The sequence below is a fragment of the Kogia breviceps genome, chromosome 3 (assembly GCF_026419965.1).
Source record: "Kogia breviceps isolate mKogBre1 chromosome 3, mKogBre1 haplotype 1, whole genome shotgun sequence".
Taxonomy (NCBI): Eukaryota; Metazoa; Chordata; class Mammalia; order Artiodactyla; family Physeteridae; genus Kogia; species Kogia breviceps.
Window position 1 is genome coordinate 69,596,294 of NC_081312.1, and position 23,441 is coordinate 69,619,734.

At 37.2% G+C, this 23,441-nt stretch overlaps 1 long non-coding RNA gene across 2 annotated transcripts in view; it reads left to right on the plus strand.

The window, feature by feature from the left end:
* LOC136793800 (uncharacterized) overlaps positions 1-23,441 on the plus strand; it is a 121,530-nt gene that overhangs the window by 88,062 nt on the left and 10,027 nt on the right. The gene's annotated exons all lie outside the window — the stretch shown is intronic.

The following is a 23,441-nucleotide window of genomic DNA, read 5'->3' on the forward strand; positions in this document are numbered from 1 at the left end:
GCACTTTCCTATACTGAATGATGCTGGAGAAGCCTTTCCTCTACAAGTTAACAGGTTATCTCCCTTAGGAGCTGCCCTCACCTTCTGTCTTGGCTGCCAAGGTGCTAACTAGGGTTAAATCCCTTTATAACCCAGCTGGGGATGTGCTGGGTCTGAAGAATTGCAAGAATTCATTAGGATGTATCAGCAGGAGCCAGGATAATACATCAGAGATCAAGGGGGCCAGAATGTAAGACTGGATAAGAAAGAATTCATTGATTTGGGAACACTTTCTTGGGACATAGGATTAAAATCTTAAAAGGAAGCCCAGGGAAAGAAGGCAAAGTTGCTGCTAAGTTGACCTTTAGAAGCCTGGAAAAAGTTATATCCAACATTCAGCAAAATGGAAATCCTGAGTTGCCTTGAAAGATGTTGAAAGAAGGAATAAAGAGTCAGGGAATCTGGCATTCGTCTGTGGTGAATGTCTTATGTAAGGATGGAGGACCAACTGGAGGATTATGTTCCACAAAAGGGCTCAGAGGACATATTCACCCAGGCCATCGGGAATACACCAGTGAGGGGTCACCAAGATCACCAAGAAGTTCAGTGGTGGTTCTTCTCCTCAGTCCAGCCCAATAGACCGTGGAGGTGACAGTCACAGAGCTGGGCTTATTGACATCTTTGGGATGATGAGGACCTAAAGAAATAGTCAGGTGGTGGTGCTTCAACATTACAAGTATAATGTCACCCTATTTAGAAAGTGGACCTTCAGGGAGTCCTGGATAAGATCCAGTTCGCAGTGTGCCCACTGGGTCAGTGGACCCAGTCAGTGGTCATTTCCCAGTTACCAAGTGTGTCTAACTGGAATTAATATATTTGGAAGTTGGAACAACACCCACACTAAAGATGCAGTTGAGGTAGTCCGTATCACATTTCTGTTTATTTTACCATATTTTCTGTATCATATTTGTTTATTTTCTGTTTACTTGGAGATTATAGAAACCCCATCCTGGAGAGTAACGGTAGGCTACTGCAGACTTAACCAAGTAGCAGTCTTGGTTATGGTTCCTCTGGCTGATGTGTTATCACTATTAGAGCAGATAATTAAGGCCTTAGGTACATGATATGCAGCCAGTGATTCCTCTCTATTCCAGTTAGAAAGACAGATCAGAAACCATTTGCATATCCAAGTTGCCACTAGGATGTGTTAGCTCTCCTGCTTCTGTCATAATGTAGTCCAAAGAGATATGAACTGCAGGAACATCACACAGGGTGTCACAGAGGTCCATTACAGCAGTGACATTATGCTGGTTGGACAGGATGAGCAAGAGGTGGCTAGAATGCTGGAGAACTTGGTAAGACAACTATGTTCTGAGGGTGGGAGATGGGACGTTCAGGGATCTGCCACTTCTATGAAATTTGTACGTACAGGGATCAGAAGTGTACTGAGATAGCTTCTCTAAACTAAAAGATAAATTGCTGCATCTTGCATCCGCTACAATAAGAAAGGAAACATGGTACCTGGCAGATCTTTTTTGGCTTCTGGATGCAGCACATTCCACCCCTAGGAGTACTGCCTTAGTGCAACAGTGGGTGACAAAGAAGGCTGCCAGCTTTAAGTGGAGTTGGGATCAGAACGGAGCTCTGCAGAAGTTCCAGGCTGCGGTGCTTCAGCCTGACCACTTGGGCCATCGGATCCAGCAGACTCTAAGGTGTTGGAGGTGTCAGTAGTGAGAAAAGAAGCAGTGTAGAGATTATGGCAAGACTCAGTGGGAGATTTCAATGTGGGCTCCTGGAACCCGGAATGAGGCCCTGCCATCTATAGTAGAGATTACACACTTGGAGAAATAGCTCTTGACATGTTACTGGGCCCTGGTAGAAACAGAATACTTGACTTTGGAGCAAACGCCAGTGAACGTGCATCTGGATATGCTCATTGCAAGCTGGATTCCATCAGGCCTGCCAAGTCAAAGTCAGATGTACTCAGCAGCAGCCTATTCTAAGATGGAAATGGGACATTAGGATTGAGCCCAAGTAGTACCAGTTGTACAAGTGAGGTGCATGAGTAAGCTGCCATACCCCCATGACACCCACCATGATTATACCAGTCCTCCCTTCCTAGTGTACATCTGTGTGGGGTCTCATGGGAGCAGCTAAAGAAGTAGGAAAAAGTTTGAATTTGGCACATTGTAGTGGGTTAATAGATAGTAAACGAATGTAAGGATTTGTTTAAGCTTCTGCCTTTAAGTAGGTGCATAATTATTTTTCCTGTTCTATGGATGAAGAAACTGAGGCCAAGTGAATTAAATAAAATTCATTACCTGTAGGTAATGAATAGGGCCCTGGAAAACAGATGTCCTGCCTCTTATGCTATAATGAGCTTTCTGCCACACACTCCACTTTTTCATGTTTACCACAGGATATTATCTTCATTTTGAAAGGGAAATCAGGTTCATTATCAGAAATTAAATTATAACACAGTTAATGTTCCTCATTTAAAACATTTAAAATGCCATGCCCCATTTGCTAACCTAAAAACTGGTATCCGCATGTGTTGAGTCACTTTTTTCAATTACTTGCAAAACTGGATGAAGATTGGGAGGGCCTGTGAATTTATGCATCCTAATGAAACCTCAAAATAAAATGTTTCCATGTGCAACTTCCACTCTTGTTGGATAACTTTACTTGATTGAAAATTAATTGAGAAAGATGAAATCATAAATTACCTTAAATTTACTGAAAGCCTGGGAACCACCTGTATTAGGTGTGAAGCTGATGAAGTTTCATCCTGAGTGGAAGTAAGTTGAGAAAACAACATGGCTAACATTTCATATATTTCTCCAGAAAAAGGCTGACAATATTAGCTCCGTGGCTCCAATACTGGCAAACTGGCAACACTGCAAATAGTAGATAGAAATCTACTAACATTATGATTGCTAAAGTTCCATTTAGCACTCACAATTTCCACTGGTTCCACTCATATTTCCTGTTGTGCATATTCACTCTGGCTTTTCCTACTACTATTGACTCATTCATTCATTTATTCCTTCATTCCACAAACTTTTAGCTTGCTATAGGCACTGTGCTCTTATAGAAGAGTTCCTATGTGCATTAGTGGTTGACAGAGAACATATTGTTAAATTATGACATGGTAACATTTTGCAGATAAAGAAAATGAAACAGAGAGGTTTAGTAACTTTGTCAGTGTCACACAGCTAGCAGATGAAGGGTTTGAGATGCAGATCAGGAAGTATGGTTCTAGAGCCCAGGTATTAAACTACTATATTGTTTCTCACAAAGTTCATAGTGTTGTAACACTCTCCGATTCACTGGATTCAGATATCACTGGTATATTTCTGAGGGAAACATACAGAATTCCACCAGGAAAGTAAAACATGAGGGCAAAAAAGGGAAGGTCTTTTGGGGCCTGTTACACATTTTTGTGGGCCCATGGCAACCTACCTTGGGCCTCAGAACACTGTTTTTTTTTTTTTTTTTTAATTTCTTTTCTCATAAAGCATTTGGAAAGAATGTGATATATGTGGCTGAGTCAACTGCTGTTGTCAATTCAGTCAACTGCTGGATTGGCTGTTCTAATGTGGTGAAAATTATTGAAGATACCTCTATATGTGACTTAGTAGTAATAATACAATTTTAATGAAAATATGAATGGATAAGGTTATTGATATGCATCAAGGTTATTTGGGGAAAAGGTGTAAATATAATGTAATTGGAGTTGTAAGACTTTCTTGTTACCCATAAAATTTGGGTAATGATAAGCTCATTCAGAATTCTTCAGGAACAGAGATGTAATATATCTAAGCTATATGCTCAGCAATAAAGCAGGCAAATTTCCTAATACTAAAGGACATGATGACTGAAGTTGACTTTGGAGATCTACCTGATAACACTTTAATATGATTTTGGAAGGGCATACTCTGTCCCCTTAAGGTCACTGTAGGTTTTTTTTTTTTCCCCTTTTTTAATGGAAGAGCTTTAGTGAAATGTAATTCACTCATTGAAGGTGTGTCATTTAATGGTATAGTCAGAGTTGTAAAACCATCACCACAATCAATTTTAAAAGTTTAATCACCCCCGAAAGAAACCCTGTGCCTCTTAGTCATTACTGCCCCCAATCTTCCCATCTGCCTCAGCCCCTGGCAACCACTAATCTTTTGCCACTCTATGGATTTACCTATTCTGGACATTTCATATAAATGAAATCATACAATATGTAGTCTTCTGTGCCTGGCTTCTTTCACTCAGCATAATGTTTTCAAGGTTCATCCATGTTGTAGCATGTATCAGTTCTTCCTTGCTTTTTTATGGCTGAACAATTACATTGTATGGATATGTCACATCTTGTTTACTTATTCATTGATTGATGGACATTTGGGTTGCTTCCAAGGTCACTGTAGTTTTATCACAACAGTATTTCTTAGATATGTGCTTTGTTTTTATGGATATAGGGTCTTATTACTAGAAATTAGAATCTTCAAACAATTGAGCTGAAAGGGACCTTAGAGTGCATGTGATGGAAGATAACCAGGAACTTTTCTTTTTCTTTTTTTTTCTTTTAAAGGCAGGAGTGATTTCATAGCCCAAGCCAGCAAGAAGCTTTTACTGTTTTCTAATCACTATATTGAGTGTGCTTGTAACCTATAACATCCTTTGAAATTAATTCAATAAACTGAGTTTACTAAAATAAAAAATAAAAAGTCTGTCACAATTTGGACATTCTGGACTGGGAATCCTATGATTATTTCCAACTGGTCCTGGGGTTTTGTTTCCCAGTTATGTGCATTCATGCCCATCTGCTACATGGCACTGTGACAGCTCACTCTTGTTGGAGCCCTGACGTGCTTTTTGCTGAACAGGGGTTTCAAGTCAATGTTCAAATAGAAAAGTTTTCCACTGAGCTCTGGTCTGTTAAATTACAACCTTCATTTATTTTGTACTCAATAACAACACAACACTTTTAAGCCCATTCAGAATTCAATTCATCTACAAGACCATTTTTTCGTTAAATAAACTTTTATTTTAAAATTGATTTAGATTTACAAAAGCAGTACAGAGAGTTCCCACATAACTCATACCCAGTATACTCCATTATTAGCATCTTGTATTAATATGGTATTTGACACAATTGATGAACCAATACCGATACATCAGTACTAACTAAAGTCCATACTTTATTCAGGTTTACTTACATTTTACCTAATAACTTTTTCTTTTCCAGGATCCTTACATTTAGTTGTCATGTCTCCTTGGATTCCTCATGACTGTGATGGTTTCTCAGAATTTCCTTGTTTTTGATGACCTTCACAGTTTTGAGGACTGTTGGTCAGGTATTTTTTAGGATGTCACTTAGATAGAATTTTTCTGATGAATTTATTGCAATTACACTGGGGTTATGAGATTTTAGGAGGAAGACCACAGAAGTAAAGTGCCATTTTCATCATATTATATCAATGATATGTACTTTCAACGTGATTTATTACTGTTGATGTTGTCCTTGATCAACTGGATTGAGGTAGTGTTGGTTAGGTTTCTCGACTGAACACCTTTTATTAAAACCTCCCCAGTATGTTCTGTATTCTTTGGAAAAGAGTCATAATGAGAAACCTAAACTTAAGAAATGGTGAGTTATCCTCCACCTCTTCAAGGATGAAGCATACACATATTTGGAAATCTTTTGCATGGGAGATTTGTCTATTTTCTCTCTTTTATTTATTCAATCATTTATATATTAGTATGGATTCATGAATATTTATTTTATATTTTGCACTATAATCTAGTACTATTTTATTTATTTTGTTGCTCAAGTTGTGCCAGTTTTGGCCATTGGGAATTCTTTCAGTTGGCTACTATGTCCCCTTGACATACCCCCATCATTGTGTGTGTGTGTGTGTGTGTGTTTTAGCACTTTCTTATCTTTTAGCAGTACAATATACTCTAGCCTCACTTTGTATATTTCCTGCCCAGTTCTAGAATCAGCAGTTTTTCCAAGGAACTCTGGATCCTTTTATTGGAGAATTGTGTTGGACCAAGATCTGGGTACTAGTTATACTCATTGCTACTGGGATGTCATTGCTTTTAGGCCCTTTCAGCGGACAGAGCAACATACTCTCTCTTTCTCTCTCTTTAATATATATATAAAATTAGATAGATAGATGTTCAAATTGATGTCTCCAAATCTAATCCATTACCACATGAATCATTCTGGCCTTTTCTTGCTTATCTATGACTTCCCATTCCAACAGTGAGAAATCTGGCTCTCACCATACACCACCCATTCAGTTAATTATCTAATTTTAGTATACATGTATAGTGGTTTCAGAATTGTTAACCCTAATCAACTTATGATCCAGGGTATACTACTTATGCACAGTTCCTTTTGCTTTTAGTCCTAAAGAGGCCACTCACTTCTGGCTCCTTATTGCAGCATTTTCCCCTTACCTTCTTCAGTGAGATTATTTCTTACATTTGTAGTATAGTTAGATTTTTGGGGTCACATTCTGCATCCATCCTGTGATTCCTTGACTTCCTAATTAAAAAAAAAAATTGTACACTGTTTCACTCTGCACTGTAAAGTTCTATGGGTTTGAGAAACACACAGTATCATATACGCCCCATTACAGTATCATACAGAATATTTCCTTGTCCTAAAAATTCTCACCTATTCACCTGTCCTCCATCCCACAAGACTACTTTTCAAGTTACACTTTTCTGTATCCAACTATCATTTGTCTCTTGAAATATTTTACATATAACACTGATCTAGGTCTCAATCTCTCATTTGATAACTGATAGTATAAAAGGTTGTGTGTGTATATATATACATGCATGTATATGTTTGTGTAAATGTGTGTGTGTATCACTATTCACTTCCTTGTTTGATTATGTAGATATATATATATTCATGTGAAAACCAGCTAACTTTGCGGTCCAGGGTTTCACTAATGAGAAACTAAAAGATGAAAGATGCTTAATATGTAATATATAACCAGACTAACCTCTAATTTTATATTCTATGTTAATGCCATAGGGTATATTATGGGAATTAGGTACATTGTACCATGCCATTCAATTAATCTTTATTAAAGCATCACAAATTGAGAGAAATCAATGACCCTATGTGACCAAATGGTTAGTGCTAGACATTTGGTAGATGGCTGTTAGCAAAAATATACAGTAGCTGAAAGAACAAAACTTATTCATTTATACAGACATTTAGATCAAATTTTCTTTATATTCTAATTTGGCTCACAAATATAACTTTTAAAACTTGAATGTCATTCATTTTTTTGCACTGTTATTTTTTTTATTGACACCAGGAAAATGTTTGTTTACAGTAGAACAAATTCCGTTTCCTTAAAACATTTTAAAAACATGCAAAGGTTCATGTTTTATAATGATATTAGGGTTTCTTTAGGTAGGAGTTCTGCATTTCAGAAGATCCATATGTGACACAAACAGTGAACAATTGGGAACACTAGCTGATAATGATATGATCATTTTTGGCAGTCTCTTTATGTATTTCTGGCAGAAGTGTATGATACATTAGTCATTTTCACAGAGAAGATACTGGTCCGTGCCAGTCTCTTATTTGGGGTGCCATCTGCACCTTTTTTTGTCAGTAAATTCAAAAAGAAAATATATCCATTGATGGGTACTATTTCTATTTTTTAATCATTGTTTGAAGCAAACTATACCATTCTTAGTGTATAACCCATACTATACATAACTGAAATTGTGTCTGGGCATCCTTTATTAACTAGATTACCTATCTCAAAATTGCTCCAATAAGTTTTAACACTTCAATTTAATTTAAATTGTTCACAATTTACTATCTCTGGAGCTCTTGGTTAAACATAAGAGGAGACAGTGAGTTCTACGTTTTGCTTCATTAATCATGGAGCAACTCACTTGACCTTTATTGTTTCAGTTCCTTCCTCTGTAAATATGGTAATAAGGACACACAGTATTTGAAAAGATGGGCTATAATTCTGTTAAGTTAACAGTTAGAGTTAATCTAAACTTAGAGGTTAGTTATAACATTATGGAGGCAGGCTCATTTTAACTATATGTCTAGGTCAATAATATAAATTATACACAGCTAATAAACTCTTTGAAAAGAGAGGTCATATTTTACTTATGTTTTGAACACAGTAAACACTCAATAGATATTTGTTGTGCTGAACTGAAGCACAGGTGGACTTGCTAGAATGACTTAAGAGAAGCTTCTGAAATGGTCAAGGAGACGAGTTAATAGACATGCATTGGTGTAAAATATGGTTCAGAAGAATGGCATCTCACCATTGCTATTTTGCAGAGGTAGGAAACTATTACTGAGTCCCAGATTACTTTGAGAAATGTTGTTTTGCTAAATTGGTTAGAGGTCATAACAAAAGGGGTTATTCAGAATAATGAGGATCACTTAAGTGATTACTATATAAATATAGTTGAACATACTAGTAACTAAAAAGAAACTAATGATAACTAAAATCTGTTGAAAGCTTGCTTTGTACAAGGCAAGTTAAACATTTTAACTCTATTACTTCATTTAATCCCCAGATAAACTGAAATAAATACATTTTACCAATGGCTAAACCAAAACCTGATATGCTTTTGTACAGTCATCCATCTTGCATGAATAACTTTAAGATACCTCTTATTTATTACAGGTACCTGAGTATAAATGCAACTTGCTAATGTATATAAATAGCCTTATTTTGTTACGCAAATCTACTTGTGAAAGGTCAGATGTTTTGCCAGTGATTAAGAATAGATGAAATATTGAGAAATGGTAATATGCTTTTAGCTAACTACAATTGACAAAATAGCTACTTTGATATTTTAGTTCATAACAGTATGGCATTTTTAATCTTGCATTTAGAATCTAGCACCTCATTTAAAGCTAACCTCCTGATTACTTGTGATTTCTTTAGTATCTCAAGTGGCCAACTTCCATCTCCAGTGCCTACAATAAACTACTGAGGAAGAAATTTATTAGATCTGGTTGTCCAAATATGTGGAGAGTAGTTGTTTCTCTGGCCACCTGTATAAACAGCCACTCCTATAGGCTGTTCAAATAAGGGTCACAGAACATCCTGGGTTTGGAATGAAATCTCACAGTGGATTCATTCTAGTGCATACTGTGCGTTCATTTTAGTGTGTTTTAGTACATTTGGATCTGTAGATGGCAAAACTATATTGCTGGGTAGGCCCTAGACCAATATGTTTTTCCATCTATTCAGTTGATACAAAGTTATTGGTTATCCATAGAAGGCAGATTAGTTTTCAAAAAATAGAATAAAATAAAATAAGGTGAATAGAAGCAAAACAAATTGTATTTAACTCCTTTCCATAACTTTGTATTTTTGAATTTATGTTCCTAAATTGGATGTGAAAGTAATACTAGAAAAGGTTTCCCCAACTCAATTTTGTTTGGAGTGAAAAAGAGTCCAAGAATTTGAGTATCTTTTCATGTGTTTGTTGGCCATCTGTATGTCGTCTTTGGAGAAATGTCTGTTTAGGTATTCCACTCATTTTTTGATTGCATTGTTTTTTTGATATTGAGCTGCATGAGCTGTTTGTATATTTTGAAGATTAATCCTTTGTCAGTTGCTTCATTTGCAAATATTTTCTCCCATTTTGAGGGTTGTCTTTTCGTCTTGTTTATGGTATCCTTTGCTGTGCAAAAGCTTTTAAGTTTAATTAGGTCCCATCTGTTTATTTTTATTTTTATTCTCATTATTCTAGGAGGTGGGTCAAAAAGATCTTGCTGTGATTTATGTCAAAGAGTGTTCTGCCTATGTTTTCCTCTAAGAGTTTTATAGTGTCCAGTCTTACATTTAGCTCTCTAATCAATTTTGAGTTTATTTTTGTGTATGGTGTTAGGGAGTGTTCTAATTTCATTCTTTTACATGTAGCTGTCCAGTTTTCCCAGCACCACTTCTTGAAGAGGCTGTCTTTTTTCCATTGTGTATCCTTGCCTCCTTTGTCATAGATCAGTTGACCATAGGTGCGTGGGTTTATCTCTGGGCTTTCTATCCTGTACCATTGATCTATATTTCTGTTTTTATGCCAGTACCATACTGTCTTGATTACTGTAGACTTTGTAGTGTAGTCTGAAGTCAGGGAACCTGATTCCTCCAGCTCCGTTTTTCTTTCTCAAGATTGCTTTGGCTGTTCGGGGTCTTTTGTGTTTCCATACAAACTGTAAAATTTTTTGTTCTAGTTCTGTGAAATATGCCATTGGTAATTTGATAAGGATTGCATTGAATCTGTAGATTACTTTGGGTAGTAGAGTCATTTTCACAATATTGATTCTTCCAATCCAAGAACATGGTATATCTCTCCATCTGTTTGTATTGTCTTTTATTTCTTTCATCAGTATCTTATAGTCTTCTGCAAATGCTCAACATCACTAATTATTAGAGAAATGCAAATCAAAACTCCAATGAGGTATCACCTCACAGCAGTCAGAATGGACATCATCAAAATATCTACAAACAAAAAATGCTGGAGAGGATGGGGAGAAAAGGGAATTCTAATGCACTGTTGATGGGAATGTAAATTGATACAGCCACTATGGAGAACAGTATGGAGGTTCCTTAAAAAACTAAAAATAGAACTACCATACAACCCAGCAATCCCACTACTGTGCATATACCCTGAGAAAACCATAATTCAAAAAGAGTCATGTACCACAATGTTCATTGCAGCTCTATTTACAATAGCCAGGACATGGAAGCAACCTAAATGTCCATCAACAGAGGAGTGGATAAAGAAGATGTAGTACACATATACAGTCGAATATTACTCAGCCATAAAAATGAACAAAATTGGGTCATCTGTAGACGTGGATGGACCTAGAAACTCTCACACAGAGTGAAGTAAGTCAGAAAGAGAAAAAGAAATCTTGTATATTAATGCATATACGTGGAATGTAGAAAAATGGTATAGAAGATCTTATTTGCAAAGCAGAAATAGAGACACAGATGTAGAGAACAAACATATGGATACCAAGGGGCAACGGGGGTTGGGAGGAATTAGGAGATTGGGATTGACATATATACACTATTCATACTATGTATAAAATAGATAACAAATGAGAACATACTGTATAGCACAGGGAACTCTACTCAGTGTTCTGTGGTGACCTAAATGGGAAGGAAATCCAAAAAAGAGGGGATATATTTATATGTTCAGCTGATTCACTTTGCTGTACAGTAGAAACTAACACAACATTGTAAAGCAACTATACTTCAATAAAAATTAAAAAAAAAAAAAAAAGAGTCCAAAAATTTGAGAAGAAGAATTTGGAGGTCAGGATCAAAGGACAGATGGTAGTAACTACTCTTCCTAATTCTGAAAATGAAGTTTATATGAGTGAAAAAGGCTCCATGTCTTCCAAATTAGACTGGATCCTGGGTAAATATTAGCATGAGTGATATCTCCTGTGTAATTATATTTTAATATAGACAGATAGATAACAGATAGATATGGATACAGATATAGATATAGTAAATATCTATAGTTAAAACCTAGAAGGCTGTGCCAGATCCTAGAGATATGCATCCCTTAGGGCTTACCCCTTGTTAAGTCAGAAGCAGGTATTAGCAATATTTCCTCCTCCAAAAATACCCTGGTACTGTCCTTACCAGGCCCAGTGACATGAGTAAATAGTTGCTATGGCACTGAAGGTTACTCCTTCATTCTGGCATGGCCTCTCTCCCAAGTAGATTTCCTGTTATTTAGAATCATGTGCAGATGTACAACTAGGGGTGCTTTAAATGCACTTCATCGTCCAAAAACGAGGTTAAACCTGAGCGCAGTTACTCTCCCTTCTGAAATCCAAAGCCATAACAATTAATGTAACTATTAGGTACAATAGCACAGTAACATCATCCATACTCAACATGAGCTATATTATAAGCCTAACAAATAATGGGTACTCCTAAATCTTTGTGGCATATTATTCTATAATTTTACACACTGTGCAAACCACTCCAGTTTCTTTAAGTTACTTGTTTGAATTATAAAATCTTCCACTGATAATTTCTCAAAATTACCTTACAGTAAACATGAGAAGTAATTGGGAATTTTTCTGCCTAACATTATAGATAAGCAAACATACATCTAAAAACACACTACCTTGTAATCAAGGGTCATTCTGAATTCCCCTTGTTGGTAGGTAAATTCATCTCTTGTCTAATGTTCAAAATTTCACCAGCTTTGTGCCCCTTCCTCCATTAAGTAACCCTTGCAAAATTTCCCTGTAGCCCTGGAGAAAAACAATACCTTTTCACTATGATTCTCAAGTTTAAAATGTGTTTTAAAGAAAAGTTCATAGGAGATAGCTGTTGTTTAATTGTCAAGTTGAAGAAATAAGGTGTCCTGTTGTGGAAAAGGACACGTCTTTTACATGTCTTTTCAAATATCTATTCTACCCAATTTATCTACCCATTATTTTGGCTCTTGTGCTAGGTTTTCCTCCATTACATATTCCCTTCAGACCTGATGTGTCACTGGCTTACACAAAAATGCAAGGGAGACAAAGGCAGAGTGGATAAGACCAAGATTTCAGAAGTACAAGAATTCCTAGGAGACCTTACTTTGATGTTTCAATAGTCTTCCCAAGAGAGAAAAATTACATATAAGGAGGCTAGAAAGAACAAAAAAATTAATGAAGTTAAAAAAAAAAGGGGGGGGAGAGGGCTTTATACTGATACTCTACAAGTAATGGTTCAGGTAACAATGAATATTTTCCAAATATATATTATCATTACTTAAATCAAGAATAAAAATCTTACAAGATTCTATATCCAAGTTCAACTTAGAGATAAATTACTATACTTCTTATTCAACTTAAAGTATGTAATGATTGACTGTTACATGAGAGTAATTTTAGAGTAGAATGACATTTTAAAAAAATTCAAAGGACAAATCTAAATCTTATTCTATACTTTTGAAGATCCCAAACCAAAGATGTTCAGTTAAGATAATTTACTTTTGGGGACAGAAACAAGATGGAGGAGTGGAAGGATGTGAGCTCACCTCTTCTTACGAAAACAGCAAAATCACAACTAACTTCTGAACAACCACTGACAAAAAATGCTGGAACCTACCAGAAAAGATACCCTAAATCCAAAGACAAAGAAGAAGTCACAATGAGACAGTAGGAAGGGTGCAATCGCGATAAAAGCAAATCCCATACCCACTGGGTGGGCACCCCACAAACTGGAAAATAATTATACCACAGAAGTTTTCCCAAAGGAGTGAAAGTTCTGAGCTCTACTTTAGGCTCCCCAGCCTGGGGATCTGGAATTGGGAGGAAGAGCCCCCAGAGAATCTGGTTGTGAAGGCCAGTGGGGTTTGATAACAGGAATTCCACAGGACTGGGGGAAACAGAAACTTCACTCTTGGAGGGTGCACACAAGGCCTTGTGTGTACCAGGACTCAGTAAAAAAGCAGTGGTTTTATGAGAGACTGGGCCAGACCTACCTGCTAGTATTGGAGGGTGTCGTGCAGAGGCAGGGGGCAGCTGTGGCTCACTGCAGGGACAAAGAAACTGGCAGCAGTAGTTCTGGAGAGTACTCATTGACATGAGCCCTCCTGGAGGCCACCCTTTTCTCCCCAAGACCTGGCCCCACCCAACAGCCTGTAGGCTCCAGTGCTGGGATGCCTCAGGCCAAACAACCAGCAGGGCAGGAACACAGCGCCACCCATCAGCAGACCAGCCATTTAAAGTCATCCTGATCACAGCCTTGTCCACCAGAGGGACAAGACCCAGCTCCACCCACCAGTGGGCAGGAACCAGTCCCTCCCACCAGGAAGCCTGCACAAGGCTCTTAGACAGCTTCATCCACCAGGGCGGCACACAACAGAAGCAAGAAGCACCACAACCCTGCAGCCTGTGGAATAGAAACCACAATCACAGAAAGTTACACAAAATGGGATGGCAGAGGAATAGGTCCCTGATGAAGGAACAAGATAAAACCCCAGAAGAACAACTAAGTGAGGTGGAGATAGGCAATATACCCAATAAAGAATTCAGAGTAATGATAGTAAAGATGATCCAAGATCTTGGAAAAAAACAATGGAGGCACAGATAGTGAAGATACAAGAAATGTTTAACAAAGACCTAGAAGAACTAAAGAACAGAGATGAACAATACAATAAGTGAAATGAAAAATACACTAGAAGGAATCAATAGCAGAATAACTGAGGCAGAAGAACAGGTAGGTGAGCTGGAAGACAGAATGGTGAAATCATTGCCACAGAACAGAATAAAGACAAGAGAATGAAAAGAAATGAGGACAGTCTAAGAGACCTCTAGGATAACATTAAATGCACCAACATTTGCATTATAGGGGTCCCAGAAGGAGAAGAGAAAGAGAAAGGACCTGAGAAAATATTTGAAGAAATAATAGCTGAAAAGTTCCCTAACATGGGAAAGGAAATAGTCACCTCAGTCCAGAAGTGTAGAGAGTCCCAGGCAGGATAAACCCAAGGAAGAACAAGCTGAGACACATAGTAATCATATTAACAAAAATTAAAAGCAAAGAAAAAATATTAAAAGCAATAAGGGAAAAGCAACAAATAACATACAAGGGAATTCCCATAAGGTTATCAGCTGATTTCTCAGCAGAAACTCTGCAGACCAGAAGGGAGTGGCAGGCTATATTTAAAGTGACAAAAGGTAAGAACCTACAACCAAGAAAACTCTACCCAGCAAGGCTCTCATTCAGAGTTAATGGAGAAATCAAAAGCTTTACAGACAAGCAAACTAAGAGAATTCAGCACCACCAGACCAGCTTTGCAATGAATGGTAAAGGAACTTCTCTAGGTGGAAAAGAAAACACCACAACTAGAAACAAGAATATTACGAATGGAAAAGCTCACCAGTAAAGGCAAACATACAGTAAAAATAGGAAATCATCTGCACACAAATACGATGTCAAAACCAGCAATTGTGAGAAGAGGAGAGCACAAATGCAGGATATTGGAAATGTATTTGAGATTAAAAGACCAGCAACTTAAAACAATCTTGTTTATATATAGACTGCTATATCAAAACCTCATGGTAACTGCAAACTGAAAATCTACATTAGATACACACACAAAAAAGAAAAAGGAATTCAAACACAACACTAAAATTAGTCATCAAATCACAAGAGAAGGGAACAAAAGAGGAAGAGAAGAAAAAAGACCTACAAAAGCAAATCCAAAACAATTAACAAGATGGCAATAAGAGTGTACCTATTGATAATTACCTTAAACATAAATGGATTAAATGCTCCAACCAAAAGACATAGACTGGCTGAATGGAAACAAAAACAAAACCCGTATATATACTGTCTACAAGAGACTCACTTCAGAGCTAGGGACACATACAGACTGAAAGGGGTTGGAAAAAGGTATTCCATGCAAATGGAAATCAAAAGAAAGCTGGAGTAGCAATATTCATATCAGACAAAATAGACTTTAAAATAAAGACTGTTACAAGAGACAAAGAAGGACACTACACAATGATCAAGGAATCAATTCAAGAAGAAGATATAACAATTGTACATATATGTGCATCCAACATAGGAGCACCTCAATATATAAGTCAAATACTAACAGCCATAAATAGTGGGGGACTTTAACACCCCACTTTCATCAATGGACAGATCATCCAGACAGAAAATCAATAAGGAAACACAGCCTTAAATGACATACTAGACCAGATAGATTTAATTGATATTTATAGAGCATTCCATCCAAAAGCAGAAGAATATACATTCTTCTCAAGGGCACATGGAACATTCTCCAGGATCAATCACATGCTGGGCGACAAAGCGAGCCTCAGTAAATTTAAGGAAGTTGAAATCATATCAAGCTTCTTTTCTGACCACAATGCTATGAGATTAGAAATCAACTACAAGAAAAAAAAACTGTAAAAAACATAAACACATGGAGGCTAAACAATATGCTACTAAACAACCAATGGATCACTGAAGAAATCAAAGAGGAAATTAAAAACTACCTAGAGACAAATGAAAACGAAAGTACAATGATCCAAAACCTATGGGACTCAGCAAAAGCAGTTCTAAGAAGGAAGTTTATAGCGATACAATCTTACCTCAGGAAACAAGAAAAATCTCAAATAAACAACCTAACCTTACACCTGAAGCCAGTAGAGAAAGAAGAACAAACAAAACCCAAAGTTAGAAGGAGAGAAATCATGAAGATCAGAGCAGAAATAAATGAAATAGAGATGAAGAAAGCAATAGATCATTGAAACTAAAAGCTGGTTCTTTGAACAGATAAACAAAATTAACAAACCTTTAGCCAGATTCGTCAAGAAAAAAAGGGGGAGGGCGCAAATCAATAAAATTAGAAATGAAAAAGAAGTTACAATGGACACTACAGAAATACAAAGGATCGTACAAGCACCTATACACCAATAACATGGAAAACCTAGAAGAAATGGACAAATTATTAGAGATACTGTCTCCCAAGACTGAACCAGAAAGAAATAGAAAATATGACTAGACCAAGCACAAGTTCTGAAATTGAAACTGTGATTTTAAAACTCCCAACAAACAAAAGTCCAGGACCAGATGGCTTCACAGTTGAATTCTATCAAACATTAGAGAAGAGTTAACACCTATCCTGAAACTATTCCAAAACATTGCAGAGGAAGGAACACTCCCAAACTCATTCTATGAGGCAACCATCAAACCTGACACCAAAACCAGACTCTACTCAATACTCTGTTTGGGGTTAACATATATACACTGCTATATTTAAAATAGATAACTGGGAATTCCCTGGCAGTCCAGTGGTTAGGACTCAGTTCTTCCACTGCAGTGGCCTGGGTTCAATCCGTGGTCAGGAAGATCCCATAAGCTATGTGGCACAGCCAAAAAAAAAAAAAAAAAGATAAAGGTAACCAACCATAACCTACTGTGTAGCACAGAGAACTCTGCTCAATATTCTGTAATAATCTAAATGGGAAAATAATTTGAAAAAGAATAGATACTTGTATATGTATAATTGAATCACTTTGCTGTACACCTGAAACTAAACAGCATTCTTAAGCAATGATACTCCAATATAAAAGTTTTGTAAAAAGATAACTTTTGGAATAATAGAATATCAAACTTTTTATCAATACAACTTTCTAAGTTACATATCACTATTGATAAAATTGTAATCAAACCTGTCATTATTTAAAATATCTTCCTATGGTCTATGCATTTCATAAATTCTCTGTGATGTTTCAAGACGGAGGCTAGTTGTTTTTAACTTATATAGCTCACGTTTTTCAGTAATTATAGTTTTTCAGTGATTATATTTTTAACACTTGTATCGAAATACAGAGGGCTTTTTTTTTTTTTTTTTTTTTGCGGTACGTGGGCCTCTCACCATTGTGGCCCCTCCCATTGCGGAGCACAGGCTCTGGACGCGCAGGCTCAGCGGCCATGGCTCACCGGCCCAGCCGCTCCGTGGCATGTGGGATCCTCCTGGACTGGGGCACGAACCCGCGTCCCCTGCATCGGCAGGCAGACTCTCAACCACTGCGCCACCAGGGAAGCCCCAGAGGGCTTTTTCCATGCATACATGCATGAGTCAAAATAAATGATATTGGGAAGTATAAATCTTTGGTACATTAGGTGACGATGAATACCAGCTTATAAAAATTCACACTGCATTCTGTGTAACTATTTTATAGCTAGAAGCTTGAGAATTTAAGTACCTACACAGTGGGAGAGAACAAATGAACACCTACGCAGATGTCTGCTCTAAGAACAGAACAACCAACACACTATATGATAGAGAGAAGCAAAGTGAAGTACCCATTATAAGTGGTGCTTAACTTTATTAAGCCAAGAGAACACTATTACTGAAAGCCTCTCTCTGACAAAGGCAAATTACTTTGTTGTAATCATGTTCATGAGCTGTCTTGTGGCTGCCAGTCAAGGCCTGCTATTCATCTAAATGAAGTGGTAGCCTTCAAAATGTGAATTAGATGTTACAGCCTGATCAATATTGAAAAACCTTTAATTTATAAGTTTCCACCATTTTCTTTGAAATCTTCTCACATTTTTAAAAAAATGTATTTTATTGACATATAGTTGATTTACAATGTTGTGCTAATTTCTGCTGTACAGCAAAGTGATTGTTATATATATATATACACATTCTTTTTCTTATTCTTTTCCATTATGGTTTATCACAGGATATTGAATATAGCTCCCTGTGCTATACAGTAGCACCTTGCTGTTTATCCATTCTGTATATAATAGTTTGCATCTGCTAATCCCAAATTCCCAGTCCCTCCCTCCTCCACACCCCCTCCCCTGGCAACACAAGTCTGTTCTCTTTATCTGTGAGTCTGTTTCTGTTTCATGGGTAAGTTCATTTGTGTCATATTTTATTTTATTATTTTTTTTTTTGCGGTACGCGGGCCTCTCACTGTTGTGGCCTCTCCCTTTGCGGAGCACAGGCTCCGGACGCGCAGGACCAGTGGCCATGGCTCACGGGCCCAGCTGCTCGGTGGCATGTGGGATCTTCCAGGACCGGGGCATGAACCCGCGTCCCCTGCATCGGCAGGCGGACTCCCAACCACTGCGCCACCAGGGAAGCCCTGTGTCATATTTTAGATTCCACATATGTGATATCATATGATATTTGTCTTTCTCCTTCTGACTTATTTTACTCAGTATGACAATCTCCAGATCCATCCATGTCGCTGCAGATGGCATTATTTCATTTTTTATGGCTGAGTAGTATTCCATTTTATATATATACCGCATCTTCTTTATCCAGTTACCTGTCGATGTCTTCACACATTTTTATAAACAATAGCCATAGAATTGTGACGATGTCAAAAGGTCAGCCTGCTCCACAAACTCCTTTGAAATCTGGAACTGTGTAGTCACATATGTGTAAATGAAAATCTGGTGATTACCTCATTGGGACATATTTCTAAAATATCATTGAGAAACAAATTTGTCCCTTACATCACAGAAATCTATTTCCTGAGAGTATCTGCTCTTTTAACTGAAAACATTATGTAATATTGGCCATATATTTAGGTAGAATAAGTCCTATTTGTGATACTCTAGGACCATGCCTAGCTCTAATGCTTCATCCTCCTACACAAGTAAAATTCTTCAATTTGAAATTCGTTCCTGGACTTAGGTCTCAGATATACAGCCATCTTGGGAGAGGTGACAGGTTAGGCTGCTTTGCCATCATTTGTTAGTATGAATCAGTTTATCAGATCTTTCTTTGCCAGCACTTTAGACAGGACCCCAGAGAAGGTGGGTTGAGAGAAAGTATCACTACTTCGGAGAAGTATAAAACAGACTAGGAGGGGAAGGCTAAAGGTTCCAAAACAAAGACAGAATAATGTAAATTTCTGCCTACATTTTCTGTCATTTTGGTACTATACAACATCTTTAGTGAGAAAGTATGACAGAACCTGTGATTGACAGATCATTTTACTATAATCCACATTACATAAACACAAACTACTGATATTATATGTCTTCTACTCTCGGGGATATGCAGGAGTTTTTAAAAAATCTCAGTAAATGACTTATGGAAAAGGGGAAAAATTCATATATAATATCTCTTTTCTTCTCTTTGCTGGATTGACCTTCAGGTAGGTGCTTTGGAAATGACTAAGAATTAAGTAGTGTGTTCCCAAAAGAAAAACAGGAGTAGCAATTGCCTTTTTGAGTTCCCCGGAACTATCGTATGAAGTCTTAATCAGGTCATTGGTGACTTTTTCTATCAAATTATTCTTAAGCATAGAGAATTTTAAGTTCACATTAAAATATGCATTACTGTTTATACTTAGCTTGGCCACAGCCAAGCTTTTTAAAAGGGTAGTTGATTCTCCTTTTCTAAACTTTTCTACTTCCTATCTCTTTAACTTATTGTGTTCTGATTTCCTTCCCCACCACTTTTCCCAACCACTGAAACTGCTCTCTGCAATGTCACTGTTGACTTCTAACATGACTAATTCACTAGATGATTTCCAGGATCCTCTTTGTACCATTTGATGCTATTGGTCCATCCCTCTTTGATATTCCCTTTTTCTGTCAGTTCTGTGACTCTCTCATCCCATTTTTCTCTTAGCATTTTGCCACTTAAATGCTAAACCTCAGTCTCCTTTATGGGTTCCTCTTCCTCATTATACACAGGTATACCTCAGGAACCCATCTTCCATTCTTCTCCGTCTGTATACATGTCTGGAAGATCACACTCACTCTTAAGATTCACCTACCATTGCTGCTGATCATTCCTAACAATCAGGGAAATGGAGTCTGCAGGGTCAGCCCTTCTAAGTCCAGAGGTGAAGACTGTCTAGTGAATGGAATGGGAGGCAATGGAAAATAACACCACATCGTCTCTATAGCCATACTTCAGCCCATGTCTCCTCTCACTGACTACCTGCCAGGCATTGTAAGAAAAAGTATACATGGAAGGTTATATAAAATAAATCAAAAAGCCATGATATTCTACTTGTCTAGCATAAATCTACTCTTGGGAGTGATTGAATAACCACTTGCCAATTGTTTGGGTCTACTAAATAGGTCATAGGAAGTTCATCTGGTCTAGCAACTTCCTAGTATTACTCAAGAATTAAACAACAACAACAACAACAAAAAGACAAGAACAGATGCTGTTGTAGAGGTCATGCCAAGAAAATGTGAAGCTTTGAAGCTTTTCATTTCCTTGTAACTACCACCATTACCTCTTCAAATTTCAAATTGAATGTTTGTCAGTATTAAGTCAAAGAGACAAGCTGTTCATGCTACAAATTCATCATATTTTCTAAGTGTACATGACAAATGTATCTTAGACTGTTCTTTTTAGGGTAAAACCTTTAGGCAATTAGCTGAAAAGAAATTGCTATTTTACTGGTAAGTGTAGGGAACCCCTGCTTATGGAATTTATAGAATGTGAGCACTTAGATTGAATTCTGTAGTGATCTATGGATCATTGTAGTGCTGTGGATCAATATGACTGTTACATGTTTTTCCTGAGAGTGGGCATCCCAAGGGTACAGTTAATTTAGGAAAGGAAATGATAGGAGATGAAAACACATACTTTCCCGAGGGGCCGAGAAATAAAAAAAACAAGTAGTAACACTTTTCATTTTAAAATATCAGAATGTAATAGATAGCCTATCTCAGAAGATTGTACTCTACTCCTTAAACTTTCTCAAATGTCCCCTTATTCTTAGCCAGGCTGTCTGTGAGGTGTGCCTCCAGCATGTATCTGTGTACTACTTGGTACTGCTACGTATCTGTGACTACTTGGACCAGACATGCCCAGACAGTCTGCAGAGATTAAACAATTTAAATAGAAAAAAAAAAAAAAAAAAAGAGAGACAAACAGAAGGTAGAGAGAGTGTGTCCTAATGGCCTTCCTGTTGATTGTGCATGTCTTCTATAATGCCTAGATGTCCTCCCTGCCATGTGTTCTTTAAAGATAACATTGCATCCTTTCAATAAAAGCCCCATTTTGTATGAACTAATTTGACTTGGAATGTATATTTGTGTTTGTTGCCTACTATCTGCCTGCCAAAAACCCCATTATATTTGGGAGCAGCATGCTCGTTCTTTTAGAAATCATTCCTTTTCTCTGCTTCTTAGTCTTACTCTACTCATCTAGTTTCTGTGGAAGCTGCTGTATTTTTATATTCAATGACCTATGCCATGATCATAGTTGACTACGCCAGAGGTTAGCCACTTGCCCAGGTCTAGACCCATCACAGCTTTTCCCTAGTATTTCTGAATCTGGAAGCAGGAAGAACATTAGACCACTCTCTCCCCACTGGCAAATTTTCCAAACACAAAACTCATTAAATGTAAGCATTTTTTTCCCACTAATGCAAGTCTGCAGTGACTCTGCAGCCACCACATGATATGCACAATAAGGAGTGAATACTGAAGATATTCATGTTGTCACTTCTAGCCAATCCTTAGACTAGCTGCATCTTTGACCTTTTTGCCCTTTTTATGTTTCAACCTTACTTAGATTTTCTGAGTCAATAATTCTCCTATATACCTAAGCTTGTTTAAATTGAGTTTTGATTAGGGTTGCCAGAGTTAACAAATAAAAATACAGGATGCCCAGTCACATTTGACTATCACATAGATAAAAGATACTGCAATATCTGGGATATGCTTACACTAAAAATGTATTCGTTGTTTATCTGATATTCAAGTGTAACTGGATATCCTGTATTTTATCTGGAACCATAGCTTTGATCACTTGCAACCATACTAATTCAGTTGCTTTTGGGGACTTGTAACCAAAGAGTCCTATTTAATAGAGCACTTCAGCTATCCATTCCTATTTTAAGCAAACAAAGAACACAGGACACATATTTTGGACTTTCTAGGAAAATTTGTATAGCCTAAATATCATCCCACAGCTCTGATTTGCCCTATACAACTTTTGGAAGTATCTCTCTACAGAGTATAAGTGTTAACTTTGAAGCAGAGCATTTAAGTGACCCAGGAGCCTTAATGTGTACTTGAAGTCAAGGCTCTGAGAAATGGATTTCATGTCCTCTCCAAGCTGGAATCCAGGAACCCTCGAGTGTCACAGCCAGATGAGTGCTCCTGAACAAATCACTTCATCTCCCTTCTGTCTCCTTATCTTTAAACTGTAGGCACTATTTCTTTCCAGCCTTCCAGAAGTGTCACAGTGATTAACATTTATGGACTGCTTTGAAGATGAAAATTCCCTGTCTTGTTAAGCATTAGCAAGAATGGCAAATAATACATAATTATGGTGTGTACCTGCAATAATGTAAGAGCACTTATGTTTTCACAGTTTTAATAATAATTTTCATAAAAGAAAAGCATGGGCCTCAGTTCTCACTTTAATTTGATAAAATGCTTTGCTGTGGTATCATAGCCATAGGAAAGGTTACTTGAAAAAAAGAAGTGAAAAACGAAATGTAAATATTTTCCAATATTTAGGCTGCCAGCAATTTTTCTTCATAAAAATCTCCTTGTTCTTAATCACAAATGGCCAAATGTTTTCTTTTCAAATGAGGTCTGCCATTAAGATTGCTTTTGAAAGCATGCATTAAGACGGAGGGATGGGAAGTTGCTATAATTTTCAGTTCATGTTACTTCTTGAGTACTGTCACTTCTCTATATAAAGCTATAGAAAGTGAACATTAGCCCTTTAAAGGAGTCATATTTCAAGGATCAGGTGGGAAAGACAGAAGTGTTGGATGCACCTCAGTGCACTGCTGTTCATCCCCAACACTTTGCACAATGTGAGAATGTTTAATAATTCCAACCCAACCTACAGATAAGAATCTCTGGTGTCACATCACAACTGACAGTGCTGGTGTGAGATTTGCAGTAAAACAATATTCCAGCTGTAGCTTTCATTTACAGAAATAAAACAGCAGAAGAGGAGGG